The 18,628-nt window shown below is 76.8% G+C and overlaps 18 non-coding genes across 18 annotated transcripts; all 18 read right to left on the bottom strand.

Annotated features, from left to right (window-relative positions):
- Position 1: 1 nt before the first annotated feature.
- On the bottom strand, positions 2-121 carry LOC149745803 (5S ribosomal RNA). The gene has a single exon (XR_016390407.1). It is a non-coding gene; the product is annotated as a 5S ribosomal RNA (ribosomal RNA).
- Positions 122-1,052: 931 nt separating this feature from the next.
- Positions 1,053-1,171, bottom strand: LOC149745802 (5S ribosomal RNA). The gene has a single exon (XR_016390183.1). It is a non-coding gene; the product is annotated as a 5S ribosomal RNA (ribosomal RNA).
- A 934-nt stretch (positions 1,172-2,105) lies between these two features.
- Positions 2,106-2,224, bottom strand: LOC149745801 (5S ribosomal RNA). Its single transcript, XR_016389135.1, has one exon. It is a non-coding gene; the product is annotated as a 5S ribosomal RNA (ribosomal RNA).
- Positions 2,225-3,158: 934 nt separating this feature from the next.
- LOC149745800 (5S ribosomal RNA) lies at positions 3,159-3,277 on the bottom strand. Its single transcript, XR_016389134.1, has one exon. It is a non-coding gene; the product is annotated as a 5S ribosomal RNA (ribosomal RNA).
- Positions 3,278-4,211: 934 nt separating this feature from the next.
- On the bottom strand, positions 4,212-4,330 carry LOC149745799 (5S ribosomal RNA). The gene has a single exon (XR_016389133.1). It is a non-coding gene; the product is annotated as a 5S ribosomal RNA (ribosomal RNA).
- A 934-nt stretch (positions 4,331-5,264) lies between these two features.
- LOC149745798 (5S ribosomal RNA) lies at positions 5,265-5,383 on the bottom strand. Its single transcript, XR_016390251.1, has one exon. It is a non-coding gene; the product is annotated as a 5S ribosomal RNA (ribosomal RNA).
- Positions 5,384-6,317: 934 nt separating this feature from the next.
- Positions 6,318-6,436, bottom strand: LOC149745797 (5S ribosomal RNA). Its single transcript, XR_016390172.1, has one exon. It is a non-coding gene; the product is annotated as a 5S ribosomal RNA (ribosomal RNA).
- A 934-nt stretch (positions 6,437-7,370) lies between these two features.
- LOC149745796 (5S ribosomal RNA) lies at positions 7,371-7,489 on the bottom strand. The gene has a single exon (XR_016390161.1). It is a non-coding gene; the product is annotated as a 5S ribosomal RNA (ribosomal RNA).
- Positions 7,490-8,423: 934 nt separating this feature from the next.
- On the bottom strand, positions 8,424-8,542 carry LOC149745795 (5S ribosomal RNA). Its single transcript, XR_016390150.1, has one exon. It is a non-coding gene; the product is annotated as a 5S ribosomal RNA (ribosomal RNA).
- Positions 8,543-9,476: 934 nt separating this feature from the next.
- Positions 9,477-9,595, bottom strand: LOC149745794 (5S ribosomal RNA). Its single transcript, XR_016389738.1, has one exon. It is a non-coding gene; the product is annotated as a 5S ribosomal RNA (ribosomal RNA).
- A 933-nt stretch (positions 9,596-10,528) lies between these two features.
- Positions 10,529-10,647, bottom strand: LOC149745793 (5S ribosomal RNA). The gene has a single exon (XR_016389857.1). It is a non-coding gene; the product is annotated as a 5S ribosomal RNA (ribosomal RNA).
- A 933-nt stretch (positions 10,648-11,580) lies between these two features.
- Positions 11,581-11,699, bottom strand: LOC149745792 (5S ribosomal RNA). Its single transcript, XR_016389906.1, has one exon. It is a non-coding gene; the product is annotated as a 5S ribosomal RNA (ribosomal RNA).
- A 932-nt stretch (positions 11,700-12,631) lies between these two features.
- On the bottom strand, positions 12,632-12,750 carry LOC149745791 (5S ribosomal RNA). Its single transcript, XR_016389132.1, has one exon. It is a non-coding gene; the product is annotated as a 5S ribosomal RNA (ribosomal RNA).
- A 932-nt stretch (positions 12,751-13,682) lies between these two features.
- Positions 13,683-13,801, bottom strand: LOC149745790 (5S ribosomal RNA). The gene has a single exon (XR_016389131.1). It is a non-coding gene; the product is annotated as a 5S ribosomal RNA (ribosomal RNA).
- A 934-nt stretch (positions 13,802-14,735) lies between these two features.
- Positions 14,736-14,854, bottom strand: LOC149745789 (5S ribosomal RNA). Its single transcript, XR_016389737.1, has one exon. It is a non-coding gene; the product is annotated as a 5S ribosomal RNA (ribosomal RNA).
- Positions 14,855-15,786: 932 nt separating this feature from the next.
- LOC149745788 (5S ribosomal RNA) lies at positions 15,787-15,905 on the bottom strand. The gene has a single exon (XR_016389856.1). It is a non-coding gene; the product is annotated as a 5S ribosomal RNA (ribosomal RNA).
- Positions 15,906-16,837: 932 nt separating this feature from the next.
- Positions 16,838-16,956, bottom strand: LOC149745787 (5S ribosomal RNA). Its single transcript, XR_016389855.1, has one exon. It is a non-coding gene; the product is annotated as a 5S ribosomal RNA (ribosomal RNA).
- A 933-nt stretch (positions 16,957-17,889) lies between these two features.
- On the bottom strand, positions 17,890-18,008 carry LOC149745786 (5S ribosomal RNA). The gene has a single exon (XR_016389904.1). It is a non-coding gene; the product is annotated as a 5S ribosomal RNA (ribosomal RNA).
- Between the last annotated feature and the right edge of the window lie 620 nt (positions 18,009-18,628).

Here is an 18,628-nt window from a genome sequence, read left to right as displayed (position 1 = left end):
ATGCCTACAGCACCCGGTATTCCCAGGCGGTCTCCCATCCAAGTACTAACCAGACCCGACCCTGCTTAAGCTTCCGAGATCAGACGAGATCGGGCGCGTTCAGGGTGGTATGGCCGTAGACGGGACGGGGACGGCGGGCTGCCTCTTGAGGCCCACTTTCGCTGGCGCTTGCGCCTCACCGCCAGCCTGGCGGTCAGCCCGCCCCGGCAGGACCCCGTCGCCCGCCCAGGCAGGGGGAACGGAGGTCTCGGGTACCGGGCGGTGGCGGAGGCGGAGGGTTTGGCCACCCCCTCCCAGCCGAGGGCAGGCGTGACCCAGCGAACCCTTCGGCGCTTGGCGCCCCGCCCTAGATCCGGCCCGTCGCTCACAGGGACGTGGCCCCGGAGGCTTCAGGGCCCGGGGCCCGCGGTGCCTTGGGCATCGCCCCTGCCCGCCCACGCGGCGCTAGGCGCCGCCCAGCCGCAGCCCGGGCCGGCCCTCCTGCCCGACAGCAGCTGGCCCGAAGCCACTGGGAGCCACCATCGTGTCGCCACGGCCCCTCAGCCCCGGCGAGGCCACCCTTGCCCGCACACCACCCGCCGAGCTCAGGAGCCCGCCCCTGGCGGCCGGCAGGCCCGGGGAAGCGGCCCCTGCCCTCGATCCCGCTCCCGCACCCGGCCGCGGCGGCGACACGGCGGGGGCGGGGCTTTTGCCGGAGGGAGCTGTGAGGGACACACCCACCGGCACACAGGTGGCGGCCCCGGGGCGGGGCGCCGGTGGGGGCGGCCAGGTGCAGGTCGAGGGGCTCACTGGCCGAAGGGACGGCAACCGGGCCCGCGGCGGAGCCTGGGTCCGGGCCAGGCACCCCGGGGGCGTCTGGGGTGCGGCTGCCTTCCAGGGCCGCCTTCTGGTCGCCTGGCGGGCCGGGCCGGCGGGGAGCGCCCCCTCCGGCGCGCGCGCCGTGGTGGGAGGGGCCTGAGGAGGCGGGGCCTGCAGCGGGGCCCCGGCGCGGGCGGAGCCGGCGGCCACCGCCCGCGGGCGAGTTAAAGGAGAAGGCGGAGCGGGAGGCAAAAAGCCTACAGCACCCGGTATTCCCAGGCGGTCTCCCATCCAAGTACTAACCAGGCCCGACCCTGCTTAGCTTCCGAGATCAGACGAGATCGGGCGCGTCCAGGGTGGTATGGCCGTAGACGGGGGCGGGGACGGCGGGCTGCCTCTTGAGGCCCACTTTCGCTGGCGCTTGCGCCTCACCGCCAGCCTGGCGGTCAGCCCGCCCCGGCAGGACCCCGTCGCCCGCCCAGGCAGGGGGAACGGAGGTCTCGGGTACCGGGCGGTGGCGGAGGCGGAGGGTTTGGCCACCCCCTCCCAGCCGAGGGCGGGCGTGACCCAGCGAACCCTTCGGCGCTTGGCGCCCCGCCCAAGATCCGGCCCGTCGCTCACAGGGACGTGGCCCCGGAGGCTTCAGGGCCCGGGGCCCGCGGTGCCTTGGGCATCGCCCCTGCCCGCCCACGCGGCGCTAGGCGCCGCCCAGCCGCAGCCCGGGCCGGCCCTCCTGCCCGACAGCAGCTGGCCCGAAGCCACTGGGAGCCACCATCGTGTCGCCACGGCCCCTCAGCCCCGGCGAGGCCACCCTTGCCCGCACACCACCCGCCGAGCTCAGGAGCCCGCCCCTGGCGGCCGGCAGGCCCGGGGAAGCGGCCCCTGCCCTCGATCCCGCTCCCGCACCCGGCCGCGGCGGCGACACGGCGGGGGGCGGGGCTTTTGCCGGAGGGAGCTGTGGAGGGACACACCCACCGGCACACAGGTGGCGGCCCCGGGGCGGGGCGCCGGTGGGGGCGGCCAGGTGCAGGTCGAGGGGCTCGCTGGCCGAAGGGACGGCAACCGGGCCCGCGGCGGAGCCTGGGTCCGGGCCAGGCACCCCGGGGTCGTCTGGGGTGCGGCTGCCTTCCAGGGCCGCCTTCTGGCCGCCTGGCGGGCCGGGCCGGCGGGGAGCGCCCCCTCCGGCGCGCGCGCCGTGGTGGGAGGGGCCTGAGGAGGCGGGGCCTGCAGCGGGGCCCCGGCGCGGGCGGAGCCGGCGGCCACCGCCCGCGGGCGAGTTAAAGGAGAAGGCGGAGCGGGAGGCAAAAAGCCTACAGCACCCGGTATTCCCAGGCGGTCTCCCATCCAAGTACTAACCAGGCCCGACCCTGCTTAGCTTCCGAGATCAGACGAGATCGGGCGCGTTCAGGGTGGTATGGCCGTAGACGGGGGCGGGGACGGCGGGCTGCCTCTTGAGGCCCACTTTCGCTGGCGCTTGCGCCTCATCGCCAGCCTGGCGGTCAGCCCGCCCCGGCAGGACCCCGTCGCCCGCCCAGGCAGGGGGAACGGAGGTCTCGGGTACCGGGCGGTGGCGGAGGCGGAGGGTTTGGCCACCCCCTCCCAGCCGAGGGCGGGCGTGACCCAGCGAACCCTTCGGCGCTTGGCGCCCCGCCCAAGATCCGGCCCGTCGCTCACAGGGACGTGGCCCCGGAGGCTTCAGGGCCCGGGGCCCGCGGTCCCTTGGGCATCGCCCCTGCCCGCCCACGCGGCGCTAGGCGCCGCCCAGCCGCAGCCCGGGCCGGCCCTCCTGCCCGACAGCAGCTGGCCCGAAGCCACTGGGAGCCACCATCGTGTCGCCACGGCCCCTCAGCCCCGGCGAGGCCACCCTTGCCCACACACCACCCGCCGAGCTCAGGAGCCCGCCCCTGGCGGCCGGCAGGCCCGGGGAAGCGGCCCCTGCCCTCGATCCCGCTCCCGCACCCGGCCGCGGCGGCGACACGGCGGGGGGCGGGGCTTTTGCCGGAGGGAGCTGTGGAGGGACACACCCACCGGCACACAGGTGGCGGCCCCGGGGCGGGGCGCCGGTGGGGGCGGCCAGGTGCAGGTCGAGGGGCTCGCTGGCCGAAGGGACGGCAACCGGGCCCGCGGCGGAGCCTGGGTCCGGGCCAGGCACCCCGGGGTCGTCTGGGGTGCGGCTGCCTTCCAGGGCCGCCTTCTGGCCGCCTGGCGGGCCGGGCCGGCGGGGAGCGCCCCCTCCGGCGCGCGCGCCGTGGTGGGAGGGGCCTGAGGAGGCGGGGCCTGCAGCGGGGCCCCGGCGCGGGCGGAGCCGGCGGCCACCGCCCGCGGGCGAGTTAAAGGAGAAGGCGGAGCGGGAGGCAAAAAGCCTACAGCACCCGGTATTCCCAGGCGGTCTCCCATCCAAGTACTAACCAGGCCCGACCCTGCTTAGCTTCCGAGATCAGACGAGATCGGGCGCGTTCAGGGTGGTATGGCCGTAGACGGGGGCGGGGACGGCGGGCTGCCTCTTGAGGCCCACTTTCGCTGGCGCTTGCGCCTCACCGCCAGCCTGGCGGTCAGCCCGCCCCGGCAGGACCCCGTCGCCCGCCCAGGCAGGGGGAACGGAGGTCTCGGGTACCGGGCGGTGGCGGAGGCGGAGGGTTTGGCCACCCCCTCCCAGCCGAGGGCGGGCGTGACCCAGCGAACCCTTCGGCGCTTGGCGCCCCGCCCAAGATCCGGCCCGTCGCTCACAGGGACGTGGCCCCGGAGGCTTCAGGGCCCGGGGCCCGCGGTCCCTTGGGCATCGCCCCTGCCCGCCCACGCGGCGCTAGGCGCCGCCCAGCCGCAGCCCGGGCCGGCCCTCCTGCCCGACAGCAGCTGGCCCGAAGCCACTGGGAGCCACCATCGTGTCGCCACGGCCCCTCAGCCCCGGCGAGGCCACCCTTGCCCGCACACCACCCGCCGGGCTCAGGAGCCCGCCCCTGGCGGCCGGCAGGCCCGGGGAAGCGGCCCCTGCCCTCGATCCCGCTCCCGCACCCGGCCGCGGCGGCGACACAGCGGGGGGCGGGGCTTTTGCCGGAGGGGGCTGTGGAGGGACACACCCACCGGCACACAGGTGGCGGCCCCGGGGCGGGGCGCCGGTGGGGGCGGCCAGGTGCAGGTCGAGGGGCTCGCTGGCCGAAGGGACGGCAACCGGGCCCGCGGCGGAGCCTGGGTCCGGGCCAGGCACCCCGGGGGCGTCTGGGGTGCGGCTGCCTTCCAGGGCCGCCTTCTGGTCGCCTGGCGGGCCGGGCCGGCGGGGAGCGCCCCCTCCGGCGCGCGCGCCGTGGTGGGAGGGGCCTGAGGAGGCGGGGCCTGCAGCGGGGCCCCGGCGCGGGCGGAGCCGGCGGCCACCACCCGCGGGCGAGTTAAAGGAGAAGGCGGAGCGGGAGGCAAAAAGCCTACAGCACCCGGTATTCCCAGGCGGTCTCCCATCCAAGTACTAACCAGGCCCGACCCTGCTTAGCTTCCGAGATCAGACGAGATCGGGCGCGTTCAGGGTGGTATGGCCGTAGACGGGGGCGGGGACGGCGGGCTGCCTCGTGAGGCCCACTTTCGCTGGCGCTTGCGCCTCACCGCCAGCCTGGCGGTCAGCCCGCCCCGGCAGGACCCCGTCGCCCGCCCAGGCAGGGGGAACGGAGGTCTCGGGTACCGGGCGGTGGCGGAGGCGGAGGGTTTGGCCACCCCCTCCCAGCCGAGGTCGGGCGTGACCCAGCGAACCCTTCGGCGCTTGGCGCCCCGCCCAAGATCCGGCCCGTCGCTCACAGGGACGTGGCCCCGGAGGCTTCAGGGCCCGGGGCCCGCGGTGCCTTGGGCATCGCCCCTGCCCGCCCACGCGGCGCTAGGCGCCGCCCAGCCGCAGCCCGGGCCGGCCCTCCTGCCCGACAGCAGCTGGCCCGAAGCCACTGGGAGCCACCATCGTGTCGCCACGGCCCCTCAGCCCCGGCGAGGCCACCCTTGCCCGCACACCACCCGCCGAGCTCAGGAGCCCGCCCCTGGCGGCCGGCAGGCCCGGGGAAGCGGCCCCTGCCCTCGATCCCGCTCCCGCACCCGGCCGCGGCGGCGACACGGCGGGGGGCGGGGCTTTTGCCGGAGGGAGCTGTGGAGGGACACACCCACCGGCACACAGGTGGCGGCCCCGGGGCGGGGCGCCGGTGGGGGCGGCCAGGTGCAGGTCGAGGGGCTCGCTGGCCGAAGGGACGGCAACCGGGCCCGCGGCGGAGCCTGGGTCCGGGCCAGGCACCCCGGGGTCGTCTGGGGTGCGGCTGCCTTCCAGGGCCGCCTTCTGGCCGCCTGGCGGGCCGGGCCGGCGGGGAGCGCCCCCTCCGGCGCGCGCGCCGTGGTGGGAGGGGCCTGAGGAGGCGGGGCCTGCAGCGGGGCCCCGGCGCGGGCGGAGCCGGCGGCCACCGCCCGCGGGCGAGTTAAAGGAGAAGGCGGAGCGGGAGGCAAAAAGCCTACAACACCCGGTATTCCCAGGCGGTCTCCCATCCAAGTACTAACCAGGCCCGACCCTGCTTAGCTTCCGAGATCAGACGAGATCGGGCGCGTTCAGGGTGGTATGGCCGTACACGGGGGCGGGGACGGCGGGCTGCCTCTTGAGGCCCACTTTCGCTGGCGCTTGCGCCTCACCGCCAGCCTGGCGGTCAGCCCGCCCCGGCAGGACCCCTTCGCCCGCCCAGGCAGGGGGAACGGAGGTCTCGGGTACCGGGCGTTGGCGGAGGCGGAGGGTTTGGCCACCCCCTCCCAGCCGAGGGCGGGCGTGACCCAGCGAACCCTTCGGCGCTTGGCGCCCCGCCCAAGATCCGGCCCGTCGCTCACAGGGACGTGGCCCCGGAGGCTTCAGGGCCCGGGGCCCGCGGTCCCTTGGGCATCGCCCCTGCCCGCCCACGCGGCGCTAGGCGCCGCCCAGCCGCAGCCCGGGCCGGCCCTCCTGCCCGACAGCAGCTGGCCCGAAGCCACTGGGAGCCACCATCGTGTCGCCACGGCCCCTCAGCTCCGGCGAGGCCACCCTTGCCCGCACACCACCCGCCGAGCTCAGGAGCCCGCCCCTGGCGGCCGGCAGGCCCGGGAAAGCGGCCCCTGCCCTCGATCCCGCTCCCGCACCCGGCCGCGGCGGCGACACGGCGGGGGGCGGGGCTTTTGCCGGAGGGAGCTGTGGAGGGACACACCCACCGGCACACAGGTGGCGGCCCCGGGGCGGGGCGCCGGTGGGGGCGGCCAGGTGCAGGTCGAGGGGCTCGCTGGCCGAAGGGACGGCAACCGGGCCCACGGCGGAGCCTGGGTCCGGGCCAGGCACCCCGGGGTCGTCTGGGGTGCGGCTGACTTCCAGGGCCGCCTTCTGGCCGCCTGGCGGGCCGGGCCGGCGGGGAGCGCCCCCTCCGGCGCGCGCGCCGTGGTGGGAGGGGCCTGAGGAGGCGGGGCCTGCAGCGGGGCCCCGGCGCGGGCGGAGCCGGCGGCCACCGCCCGCGGGCGAGTTAAAGGAGAAGGCGGAGCGGGAGGCAAAAAGCCTACAGCACCCGGTATTCCCAGGCGGTCTCCCATCCAAGTACTAACCAGGCCCGACCCTGCTTAGCTTCCGAGATCAGACGAGATCGGGCGCGTCCAGGGTGGTATGGCCGTAGACGGGGGCGGGGACGGCGGGCTGCCTCTTGAGGCCCACTTTCGCTGGCGCTTGCGCCTCACCGCCAGCCTGGCGGTCAGCCCGCCCCGGCAGGACCCCGTCGCCCGCCCAGGCAGGGGGAACGGAGGTCTCGGGTACCGGGCGGTGGCGGAGGCGGAGGGTTTGGCCACCCCCTCCCAGCCGAGGGCGGGCGTGACCCAGCGAACCCTTCGGCGCTTGGCGCCCCGCCCAAGATCCGGCCCGTCGCTCACAGGGACGTGGCCCCGGAGGCTTCAGGGCCCGGGGCCCGCGGTCCCTTGGGCATCGCCCCTGCCCGCCCACGCGGCGCTAGGCGCCGCCCAGCCGCAGCCCGGGCCGGCCCTCCTGCCCGACAGCAGCTGGCCCGAAGCCACTGGGAGCCACCATCGTGTCGCCACGGCCCCTCAGCCCCGGCGAGGCCACCCTTGCCCGCACACCACCCGCCGAGCTCAGGAGCCCGCCCCTGGCGGCCGGCAGGCCCGGGGAAGCGGCCCCTGCCCTCGATCCCGCTCCCGCACCCGGCCGCGGCGGTGACACGGCTGGGGGCGGGGCTTTTGCCGGAGGGAGCTGTGGAGGGACACACCCACCGGCACACAGGTGGCGGCCGCGGGGCGGGGCGCCGGTGGGGGCGGCCAGGTGCAGGTCGAGGGGCTCGGTGGCCGAAGGGACGCTAACCGGGCCCGCGGCGGAGCCTGGGTCCGGGCCAGGCACCCCGGGGGCGTCTGGGGTGCGGCTGCCTTCCAGGGCCGCCTTCTGGTCGCCTGGCGGGCCGGGCCGGCGGGGAGCGCCCCCTCCGGCGCGCGCGCCGTGGTGGGAGGGGCCTGAGGAGGCGGGGCCTGCAGCGGGGCAACGGCGCGGGCGGAGCCGGCGGCCACCGCCCGCGGGCGAGTTAAAGGAGAAGGCGGAGCGGGAGGCAAAAAGCCTACAGCACCCGGTATTCCCAGGCGGTCTCCCATCCAAGTACTAACCAGGCCCGACCCTGCTTAGCTTCCGAGATCAGACGAGATCGGGCGCGTCCAGGGTGGTATGGCCGTAGACGGGGGCGGGGACGGCGGGCTGCCTCTTGAGGCCCACTTTCGCTGGCGCTTGCGCCTCACCGCCAGCCTGGCGGTCAGCCCGCCCCGGCAGGACCCCGTCGCCCGCCCAGGCAGGGGGAACGGAGGTCTCGGGTACCGGGCGGTGGCGGAGGCGGAGGGTTTGGCCACCCCCTCCCAGCCGAGGGCGGGCGTGACCCAGCGAACCCTTCGGCGCTTGGCGCCCCGCCCAAGATCCGGCCCGTCGCTCACAGGGACGTGGCCCCGGAGGCTTCAGGGCCCGGGGCCCGCGATGCCTTGGGCATCGCCCCTGCCCGCCCACGCGGCACTAGGCGCCGCCCAGCCGCAGCCCGGGCCGGCCCTCCTGCCCGACAGCAGCTGGCCTGAAGCCACTGGGAGCCACCATCGTGTCGCCACGGCCCCTCAGCCCCGGCGAGGCCACCCTTGCCCGCACACCACCCGCCGAGCTCAGGAGCCCGCCCCTGGCGGCCGGCAGGCCCGGGGAAGCGGCCCCTGCCCTCGATCCCGCTCCCGCACCCGGCCGCGGCGGCGACACGGCGGGGGGCGGGGCTTTTGCCGGAGGGAGCTGTGGAGGGACACACCCACCGGCACACAGGTGGCGGCCCCGGGGCGGGGCGCCGGTGGGGGCGGCCAGGTGCAGGTCGAGGGGCTCGCTGGCCGAAGGGACGGCAACCGGGCCCGCGGCGGAGCCTGGGTCCGGGCCAGGCACCCCGGGGTCGTCTGGGGTGCGGCTGCCTTCCAGGGCCGCCTTCTGGCCGCCTGGCGGGCCGGGCCGGCGGGGAGCGCCCCCTCCGGCGCGCGCGCCGTGGTGGGAGGGGCCTGAGGAGGCGGGGCCTGCAGCGGGGCCCCGGCGCGGGCGGAGCCGGCGGCCACCGCCCGCGGGCGAGTTAAAGGAGAAGGCGGAGCGGGAGGCAAAAAGCCTACAGCACCCGGTATTCCCAGGCGGTCTCCCATCCAAGTACTAACCAGGCCCGACCCTGCTTAGCTTCCGAGATCAGACGAGATCGGGCGCGTCCAGGGTGGTATGGCCGTAGACGGGGGCGGGGACGGCGGGCTGCCTCTTGAGGCCCACTTTCGCTGGCGCTTGCGCCTCACCGCCAGCCTGGCGGTCAGCCCGCCCCGGCAGGACCCCTTCGCCCGCCCAGGCAGGGGGAACGGAGGTCTCGGGTACCGGGCGGTGGCGGAGGCGGAGGGTTTGGCCACCCCCTCCCAGCCGAGGGCGGGCGTGACCCAGCGAACCCTTCGGCGCTTGGCGCCCCGCCCAAGATCCGGCCCGTCGCTCACAGGGACGTGGCCCCGGAGGCTTCAGGGCCCGGGGCCCGCGGTCCCTTGGGCATCGCCCCTGCCCGCCCACGCGGCGCTAGGCGCCGCCCAGCCGCAGCCCGGGCCGGCCCTCCTGCCCGACAGCAGCTGGCCCGAAGCCACTGGGAGCCACCATCGTGTCGCCACGGCCCCTCAGCTCCGGCGAGGCCACCCTTGCCCGCACACCACCCGCCGAGCTCAAGAGCCCGCCCCTGGCGTCCGGCAGGCCCGGGGAAGCGGCCCCTGCCCTCGATCCCGCTCCCGCACCCGGCAGCGGCGGCGACACGGCGGGGGGCGGGGCTTTTGCCGGAGGGAGCTGTGGAGGGACACACCCACCGGCACACAGGTGGCGGCCCCGGGGCGGGGCGCCGGTGGGGGCGGCCAGGTGCAGGTCGAGGGGCTCGCTGGCCGAAGGGACGGCAACCAGGCCCGCGGCGGAGCCTGGGTCCGGGCCAGGCACCCCGGGGTCGTCTGGGGTGCGGCTGCCTTCCAGGGCCGCCTTCTGGCCGCCTGGCGGGCCGGGCCGGCGGGGAGCGCCCCCTCCGGCGCGCGCGCCGTGGTGGGAGGGGCCTGAGGAGGCGGGGCCTGCAGCGGGGCCCCGGCGCGGGCGGAGCCGGCGGCCACCGCCCGCGGGCGAGTTAAAGGAGAAAGCGGAGCGGGAGGCAAAAAGCCTACAGCACCAGGTATTCCCAGGCGGTCTCCCATCCAAGTACTAACCAGGCCCGACCCTGCTTAGCTTCCGAGATCAGACGAGATCGGGCGCGTTCAGGGTAGTATGGCCGTAGACGGGGGCGGGGACGGCGGGCTGCCTCTTGAGGCCCACTTTCGCTGGCGCTTGCGCCTCACCGCCAGCCTGGCGGTCAGCCCGCCCCGGCAGGAACCCGTCGCCCGCCCAGGCAGGGGGAACGGAGGTCTCGGGTACCGGGCGGTGGCGGAGGCGGAGGGTTTGCCCACCCCCTCCCAGCCGAGGGCGGGCGTGACCCAGCGAACCCTTCGGCGCTTGGCGCCCCGCCAAGATCCCGCCCGTCGCTCACAGGGACGTGGCCCCGGAGGCTTCAGTGCCCGGGGCCCGCGGTCCCTTGGGCATCGCCCCTGCCCGCCCACGTGGCGCTAGGCGCCGCCCAGCCGCAACCCGGGCCGGCCTTCCTGCCCGACAGCAGCTGGCCCGAAGCCACTGGGAGCCACCATCGTGTCGCCACGGCCCCTCAGCCCCGGCGAGGCCACCCTTGCCCGCACACCACCTGCCGGGCTCAGGAGCCCGCCCCTGGCGGCCGGCAGGCCCGGGGAAGCGGCCCCTGCCCTCGATCCCGCTCCCGCACCCGGCCGCGGCGGCGACACGGCGGGGGGCGAGGCTTTTGCCGGGGGGAGCTGTGGAGGGACACACCCACCGGCACACAGGTGGAGGCACCGGGGCGGGGCGCCGGTGGGGGCGGCCAGGTGCAGGTCGAGGGGCTCGCTGGCGGAAGGCACGGCAATCGGGCCCGCGGCGGAGCCTGGGTCCGGGCCAGGCACCCCGGGGGCGTCTGGGGTGCGGCTGCCTTCCAGGGCCGCCTTCTGGCCGCCTGGCGGGCCGGGCCGGCGGGGAGCGCCCCCTCCGGCGCGCGCGCCGTGGTGGGAGGGGCCTGAGGAGGCGGGGCCTGCAGCGGGGCCCCGGCGCGGGCGGAGCCGGCGGCCACCGCCCGCGGGCGAGTTAAAGGAGAAGGCGGAGCGGGAGGCAAAAAGCCTACAGCACCCGGTATTCCCAGGCGGTCTCCCATCCAAGTACTAACCAGGCCCGACCCTGCTTAGCTTCCGAGATCAGACGAGATCGGGCGCGTTCAGGGTAGTATGGCCGTAGACGGGGGCGGGGACGGCGGGCTGCCTCTTGAGGCCCACTTTCGCTGGCGCTTGCGCCTCACCGCCAGCCTGGCGGTCAGCCCGCCCCGGCAGGACCCCGTCGCCCGCCCAGGCAGGGGGAACGGAGGTCTCGGGTACCGGGCGGTGGCGGAGGCGGAGGGTTTGGCCACCCCCTCCCAGCCGAGGGCGGGCGTGACCCAGCGAATCCTTCGGCGCTTGGCGCCCCGCCAAGATCCCGCCCGTCGCTCACAGGGACGTGGCCCCGGAGGCTTCAGTGCCCGGGGCCCGCGGTCCCTTGGGCATCGCCCCTGCCCGCCCACGCGGCGCTAGGCGCCGCCCAGCCGCAGCCCGGGCCGGCCCTCCTGCCAGACAGCAGCTGGCCCGAAGCCACTGGGAGCCACCATCGTGTCGCCACGGCCCCTCAGCCCCGGCGAGGCCACCCTTGCCCGCACACCACCCGCCGAGCTCAGGAGCCCGCCCCTGGCGGCCGGCAGGCCCGGGGAAGCGGCCCCTGCCCTCGATCCCGCTCCCGCACCCGGCCGCGGCGGCGACACGGCGGGGGGCGGGGCTTTTGCCGGAGGGAGCTGTGGAGGGACACACCCACCGGCACACAGGTGGCGGCCCCGGGGCGGGGCGCCGGTGGGGGCGGCCAGGTGCAGGTCGAGGGGCTCGCTGGCCGAAGGGACGGCAACCGGGCCCGCGGCGGAGCCTGGGTCCGGGCCAGGCACCCCGGGGGCGTCTGGGGTGCGGCTGCCTTCCAGGGCCGCCTTCTGGCCGCCAGGCGGGCCGGGCCGGCGGGGAGCGCACCCTCCGGCGCGCGCGCCGTGGTGGGAGGGGCCTGAGGAGGCGGGGCCTGCAGCGGGGGCCCGGCGCGGGCGGAGCCGGCGGCCACCGCCCGCGGGCGAGTTAAAGGAGAAGGCGGAGCGGGAGGCAAAATGCCTACAACACCCGGTATTCCCAGGCGGTCTCCCATCCAAGTACTAACCAGGCCCGACCCTGCTTAGCTTCCGAGATCAGACGAGATCGGGCGCGTTCAGGGTGGTATGGCCGTAGACGGGACGGGGACGGCGGGCTGCCTCTTGAGGCCCACTTTCGCTGGCGCTTGCGCCTCACCGCCAGCCTGGCGGTCAGCCCGCCCCGGCAGGACCCCGTCGCCCGCCCAGGCAGGGGGAACGGAGGTCTCGGGTACCGGGCGGTGGCGGAGGCGGAGGGTTTGGCCACCCCCTCCCAGCCGAGGGCGGGCGTGACCCAGCGAACCCTTCGGCGCTTGGCGCCCCGCCCAAGTTCCGGCCCGTCGCTCACAGGGACGTGGCCCCGGAGGCTTCAGGGCCCGGGGTCCGCGGTCCCTTGGGCATCGCCCCTGCCCGACCACGCGGCGCTAGGCGCCGCCCGGCCGCATCCCGGGCCGGCCCTCCTGCCCGACAGCAGCTGGCCCGAAGCCACTGGGAGCCACCATCGTGTCGCCACGGCCCCACAGCCCCGGCGAGGCCACCCTTGCCCGCACACCACCCGCCGAGCTCAGGAGCCCGCCCCTGGCGGCCGGCAGGCCCGGGGAAGCGGCCCCTGCCCTCGATCCCGCTCCCGCACACGGCCGCGGCGGCGACACGGCGGGGGCTGGGCTTTTGCCAGAGAGAGCTGTGGAGGGACACACCCACCGGCACACAGGTGGCGGCCCCGGGGCGGGGCGCCGGTGGGGGCGGCCAGGTGCAGGTCGACGGGCTCGCTGGCCGAAGGCACGGCAACCGGGCCCGCGGCGGAGCCTGGGTCCGGGCCAGGCACCCCGGGGGCGTCTGGGGTGCGGCTGCCTTCCAGGGCCGCCTTCTGGCCCCCTGGCGGGCCGGGCCGGCGGGGAGCGCCCCCTCCGGCGCGCGCGCCGTGGTGGGAGGGGACTGAGGAGGCGGGGCCTGCAGCGGGGCCCCGGCGCGGGCGGAGCCGGCGGCCACCGCCCGAGGGCGAGTTAAAGGAGAAGGCGGAGCGGGAGGCAAAAAGCCTACAGCACCCGGTATTCCCAGGCGGTCTCCCATCCAAGTACTAACCAGGCCCGACCCTGCTTAGCTTCCGAGATCAGACGAGATCGGGCGCGTTCAGGGTGGTATGGCCGTAGACGGGACGGGGACGGCGGGCTGCCTCTTGAGGCCCACTTTCGCTGGCGCTTGCGCCTCACAGCCAGCCTGGCGGTCAGCCCGCCCCGGCAGGACCCCGTCGCCCGCCCAGGCAGGGGGAACGGAGGTCTCGGGTACCGGGCGGTGGCGGAGGCGGAGGGTTTGGCCACCCCCTCCCAGCCGAGGGCGGGCGTGACCCAGCGAACCCTTCGGCGCTTGGCGCCCCGCCCAAGATCCGGCCCGTCGCTCACAGGGACGTGGCCCCGGAGGCTTCAGGGCCCGGGGCCCGCGGTCCCTTGGGCATCGCCCCTGCCCGCCCACGCGGCGCTAGGCGCCGCCCAGCCGCAGCCCGGGGCGGCCCTCCTGCCCGACAGCAGCTGGCCCGAAACCACTGGGAGCCACCATCGTGTCGCCACGGCCCCTCAGCCCCGGCGAGGCCACCCTTGCCCGCACACCACCCGCCGAGCTCAGGAGCCCGCCCCTGGCGGCCGGCAGGCCCGGGGAAGAGGCCCCTGCCCTCGATCCCGCTCCCGCACCCGGCCGCGGCGGCGACACGGCGGGGGGCGGGGCTTTTGCCGGAGGGAGCTGTGGAGGGACACACCCACCGGCACACAGGTGGCGGCCCCGGGGCGGGGCCCCGGAGGGGGCGGCCAGGTGCAGGTCGAGGGGCTCGCTGGCCGAAGGGACGGCAACCGGGCCCGCGGCGGAGCCTGGGTCCGGGCCAGGCACCCTGGGGGCGTCTGGGGTGCGGCTGCCTTCCAGGGCCGCCTTCTGGCCGCCTGGCGGGCCGGGCCGGCGGGGAGCGCCCCCTCCGGCGCGTGCGCCGTGGTGGGAGGGGCCTGAGGAGGAGGGGCCTGCAGCGGGGCCCCGGCGCGGGCGGAGCCGGCGGCCACCGCCCGCGGGCGAGTAAAGGAGAAGGCGGAGCGGGAGGCAAAAAGCCTACAGCACCCGGTATTCCCAGGCGGTCTCCCATCCAAGTACTAACCAGGCCCGACCCTGCTTAGCTTCCGAGATCAGACGAGATCGGGCGCGTTCAGGGTGGTATGGCCGTAGACGGGGGCGGGGACGGCGGGCTGCCTCTTGAGGCCCACTTTCGCTGGCGCTTGCGCCTCACCGCCAGCCTGGCGGTCAGCCCGCCCCGGCAGGACCACGTCGCCCGCCCAGGCAGGGGGAACGGAGGTCTCGGGTACCGGGCGGTGGCGGAGGCGGAGGGTTTGGCCACCCCCTCCCAGCCGAGGGCGGGCGTGACCCAGCGAACCCTTCGGCGCTTGGCGCCCCGCCCAAGATCCGGCCCGTCGCTCACAGGGACGTGGCCCCGGAGGCTTCAGGGCCCGGGGCCCGCGGTCCCTTGGGCATCGCCCCTGCCCGCCCACGCGGCGCTAGGCGCCGCCCAGCCGCAGCCCGGGCCGGCCCTCCTGCCCGACAGCAGCTGGCCCGAAGCCACTGGGAGCCACCATCGTGTCGCCACGGCCCCTCAGCTCCGGCGAGGCCACCCTTGCCCGCACACCACCCGCCGAGCTCAAGAGCCCGCCCCTGGCGTCCGGCAGGCCCGGGGAAGCGGCCCCTGCCCTCGATCCCGCTCCCGCACCCGGCAGCGGCGGCGACACGGCGGGGGGCGGGGCTTTTGCCGGAGGGAGCTGTGGAGGGACACACCCACCGGCACACAGGTGGCGGCCCCGGGGCGGGGCGCCGGTGGGGGCGGCCAGGTGCAGGTCGAGGGGCTCGCTGGCCGAAGGGACGGCAACCAGGCCCGCGGCGGAGCCTGGGTCCGGGCCAGGCACCCCGGGGTCGTCTGGGGTGCGGCTGCCTTCCAGGGCCGCCTTCTGGCCGCCTGGCGGGCCGGGCCGGCGGGGAGCGCCCCCTCCGGCGCGCGCGCCGTGGTGGGAGGGGCCTGAGGAGGCGGGGCCTGCAGCGGGGCCCCGGCGCGGGCGGAGCCGGCGGCCACCGCCCGCGGGCGAGTTAAAGGAGAAAGCGGAGCGGGAGGCAAAAAGCCTACAGCACCAGGTATTCCCAGGCGGTCTCCCATCCAAGTACTAACCAGGCCCGACCCTGCTTAGCTTCCGAGATCAGACGAGATCGGGCGCGTTCAGGGTAGTATGGCCGTAGACGGGGGCGGGGACGGCGGGCTGCCTCTTGAGGCCCACTTTCGCTGGCGCTTGCGCCTCACCGCCAGCCTGGCGGTCAGCCCGCCCCGGCAGGAACCCGTCGCCCGCCCAGGCAGGGGGAACGGAGGTCTCGGGTACCGGGCGGTGGCGGAGGCGGAGGGTTTGCCCACCCCCTCCCAGCCGAGGGCGGGCGTGACCCAGCGAACCCTTCGGCGCTTGGCGCCCCGCCAAGATCCCGCCCGTCGCTCACAGGGACGTGGCCCCGGAGGCTTCAGTGCCCGGGGCCCGCGGTCCCTTGGGCATCGCCCCTGCCCGCCCACGTGGCGCTAGGCGCCGCCCAGCCGCAACCCGGGCCGGCCTTCCTGCCCGACAGCAGCTGGCCCGAAGCCACTGGGAGCCACCATCGTGTCGCCACGGCCCCTCAGCCCCGGCGAGGCCACCCTTGCCCGCACACCACCCGCCGAGCTCAGGAGCCCGCCCCTGGCGGCCGGCAGGCCCGGGGAAGCGGCCCCTGCCCTCGATCCCGCTCCCGCACACGGCCGCGGCGGCGACACGGCGGGGGCTGGGCTTTTGCCAGAGGGAGCTGTGGAGGGACACACCCACCGGCACACAGGTGGCGGCCCCGGGGCGGGGCGCCGGTGGGGGCGGCCAGGTGCAGGTCGACGGGCTCGCTGGCCGAAGGCACGGCAACCGGGCCCGCGGCGGAGCCTGGGTCCGGGCCAGGCACCCCGGGGGCGTCTGGGGTGCGGCTGCCTTCCAGGGCCGCCTTCTGGCCCCCTGGCGGGCCGGGCCGGCGGGGAGCGCCCCCTCCGGCGCGCGCGCCGTGGTGGGAGGGGACTGAGGAGGCGGGGCCTGCAGCGGGGCCCCGGCGCGGGCGGAGCCGGCGGCCACCGCCCGAGGGCGAGTTAAAGGAGAAGGCGGAGCGGGAGGCAAAAAGCCTACAGCACCCGGTATTCCCAGGCGGTCTCCCATCCAAGTACTAACCAGGCCCGACCCTGCTTAGCTTCCGAGATCAGACGAGATCGGGCGCGTTCAGGGTAGTATGGCCGTAGACGGGGGCGGGGACGGCGGGCTGCCTCTTGAGGCCCACTTTCGCTGGCGCTTGCGCCTCACCGCCAGCCTGGCGGTCAGCCCGCCCCGGCAGGACCCCGTCGCCCGCCCAGGCAGGGGGAACGGAGGTCTCGGGTACCGGGCGGTGGCGGAGGCGGAGGGTTTGGCCACCCCCTCCCAGCCGAGGGCGGGCGTGACCCAGCGAATCCTTCGGCGCTTGGCGCCCCGCCAAGATCCCGCCCGTCGCTCACAGGGACGTGGCCCCGGAGGCTTCAGTGCCCGGGGCCCGCGGTCCCTTGGGCATCGCCCCTGCCCGCCCACGCGGCGCTAGGCGCCGCCCAGCCGCAGCCCGGGCCGGCCCTCCTGCCAGACAGCAGCTGGCCCGAAGCCACTGGGAGCCACCATCGTGTCGCCACGGCCCCTCAGCCCCGGCGAGGCCACCCTTGCCCGCACACCACCCGCCGAGCTCAGGAGCCCGCCCCTGGCGGCCGGCAGGCCCGGGGAAGCGGCCCCTGCCCTCGATCCCGCTCCCGCACACGGCCGCGGCGGCGACACGGCGGGGGCTGGGCTTTTGCCAGAGGGAGCTGTGGAGGGACACACCCACCGGCACACAGGTGGCGGCCCCGGGGCGGGGCGCCGGTGGGGGCGGCCAGGTGCAGGTCGACGGGCTCGCTGGCCGAAGGCACGGCAACCGGGCCCGCGGCGGAGCCTGGGTCCGGGCCAGGCACCCCGGGGGCGTCTGGGGTGCGGCTGCCTTCCAGGGCCGCCTTCTGGCCCCCTGGCGGGCCGGGCCGGCGGGGAGCGCCCCCTCCGGCGCGCGCGCCGTGGTGGGAGGGGACTGAGGAGGCGGGGCCTGCAGCGGGGCCCCGGCGCGGGCGGAGCCGGCGGCCACCGCCCGAGGGCGAGTTAAAGGAGAAGGCGGAGCGGGAGGCAAAAAGCCTACAGCACCCGGTATTCCCAGGCGGTCTCCCATCCAAGTACTAACCAGGCCCGACCCTGCTTAGCTTCCGAGATCAGACGAGATCGGGCGCGTTCAGGGTAGTATGGCCGTAGACGGGGGCGGGGACGGCGGGCTGCCTCTTGAGGCCCACTTTCGCTGGCGCTTGCGCCTCACCGCCAGCCTGGCGGTCAGCCCGCCCCGGCAGGACCCCGTCGCCCGCCCAGGCAGGGGGAACGGAGGTCTCGGGTACCGGGCGGTGGCGGAGGCGGAGGGTTTGGCCACCCCCTCCCAGCCGAGGGCGGGCGTGACCCAGCGAATCCTTCGGCGCTTGGCGCCCCGCCAAGATCCCGCCCGTCGCTCACAGGGACGTGGCCCCGGAGGCTTCAGTGCCCGGGGCCCGCGGTCCCTTGGGCATCGCCCCTGCCCGCCCACGCGGCGCTAGGCGCCGCCCAGCCGCAGCCCGGGCCGGCCCTCCTGCCAGACAGCAGCTGGCCCGAAGCCACTGGGAGCCACCATCGTGTCGCCACGGCCCCTCAGCCCCGGCGAGGCCACCCTTGCCCGCACACCACCCGCCGAGCTCAGGAGCCCGCCCCTGGCGGCCGGCAGGCCCGGGGAAGCGGCCCCTGCCCTCGATCCCGCTCCCGCACCCGGCCGCGGCGGCGACACGGCGGGGGGCGGGGCTTTTGCCGGAGGGAGCTGTGGAGGGACACACCCACCGGCACACAGGTGGCGGCCCCGGGGCGGGGCGCCGGTGGGGGCGGCCAGGTGCAGGTCGAGGGGCTCGCTGGCCGAAGGGACGGCAACCGGGCCCGCGGCGGAGCCTGGGTCCGGGCCAGGCACCCCGGGGGCGTCTGGGGTGCGGCTGCCTTCCAGGGCCGCCTTCTGGCCGCCAGGCGGGCCGGGCCGGCGGGGAGCGCACCCTCCGGCGCGCGCGCCGTGGTGGGAGGGGCCTGAGGAGGCGGGGCCTGCAGCGGGGGCCCGGCGCGGGCGGAGCCGGCGGCCACCGCCCGCGGGCGAGTTAAAGGAGAAGGCGGAGCGGGAGGCAAAATGCCTACAACACCCGGTATTCCCAGGCGGTCTCCCATCCAAGTACTAACCAGGCCCGACCCTGCTTAGCTTCCGAGATCAGACGAGATCGGGCGCGTTCAGGGTGGTATGGCCGTAGACGGGACGGGGACGGCGGGCTGCCTCTTGAGGCCCACTTTCGCTGGCGCTTGCGCCTCACCGCCAGCCTGGCGGTCAGCCCGCCCCGGCAGGACCCCGTCGCCCGCCCAGGCAGGGGGAACGGAGGTCTCGGGTACCGGGCGGTGGCGGAGGCGGAGGGTTTGGCCACCCCCTCCCAGCCGAGGGCGGGCGTGACCCAGCGAACCCTTCGGCGCTTGGCGCCCCGCCCAAGTTCCGGCCCGTCGCTCACAGGGACGTGGCCCCGGAGGCTTCAGGGCCCGGGGTCCGCGGTCCCTTGGGCATCGCCCCTGCCCGACCACGCGGCGCTAGGCGCCGCCCGGCCGCATCCCGGGCCGGCCCTCCTGCCCGACAGCAGCTGGCCCGAAGCCACTGGGAGCCACCATCGTGTCGCCACGGCCCCACAGCCCCGGCGAGGCCACCCTTGCCCGCACACCACCCGCCGAGCTCAGGAGCCCGCCCCTGGCGGCCGGCAGGCCCGGGGAAGCGGCCCCTGCCCTCGATCCCGCTCCCGCACACGGCCGCGGCGGCGACACGGCGGGGGCTGGGCTTTTGCCAGAGGGAGCTGTGGAGGGACACACCCACCGGCACACAGGTGGCGGCCC

The sequence above is a fragment of the Delphinapterus leucas genome, chromosome 19, assembly GCF_059928025.1.
Source record: "Delphinapterus leucas isolate spDelLeu-1000000601 "Yukka" chromosome 19, BTC_Dleu_Yukka2, whole genome shotgun sequence".
Taxonomy (NCBI): Eukaryota; Metazoa; Chordata; class Mammalia; order Artiodactyla; family Monodontidae; genus Delphinapterus; species Delphinapterus leucas.
The sequence above is the reverse complement of the archived record's forward strand: the minus strand, read 5'-3'. Positions and strand labels throughout refer to the sequence as shown.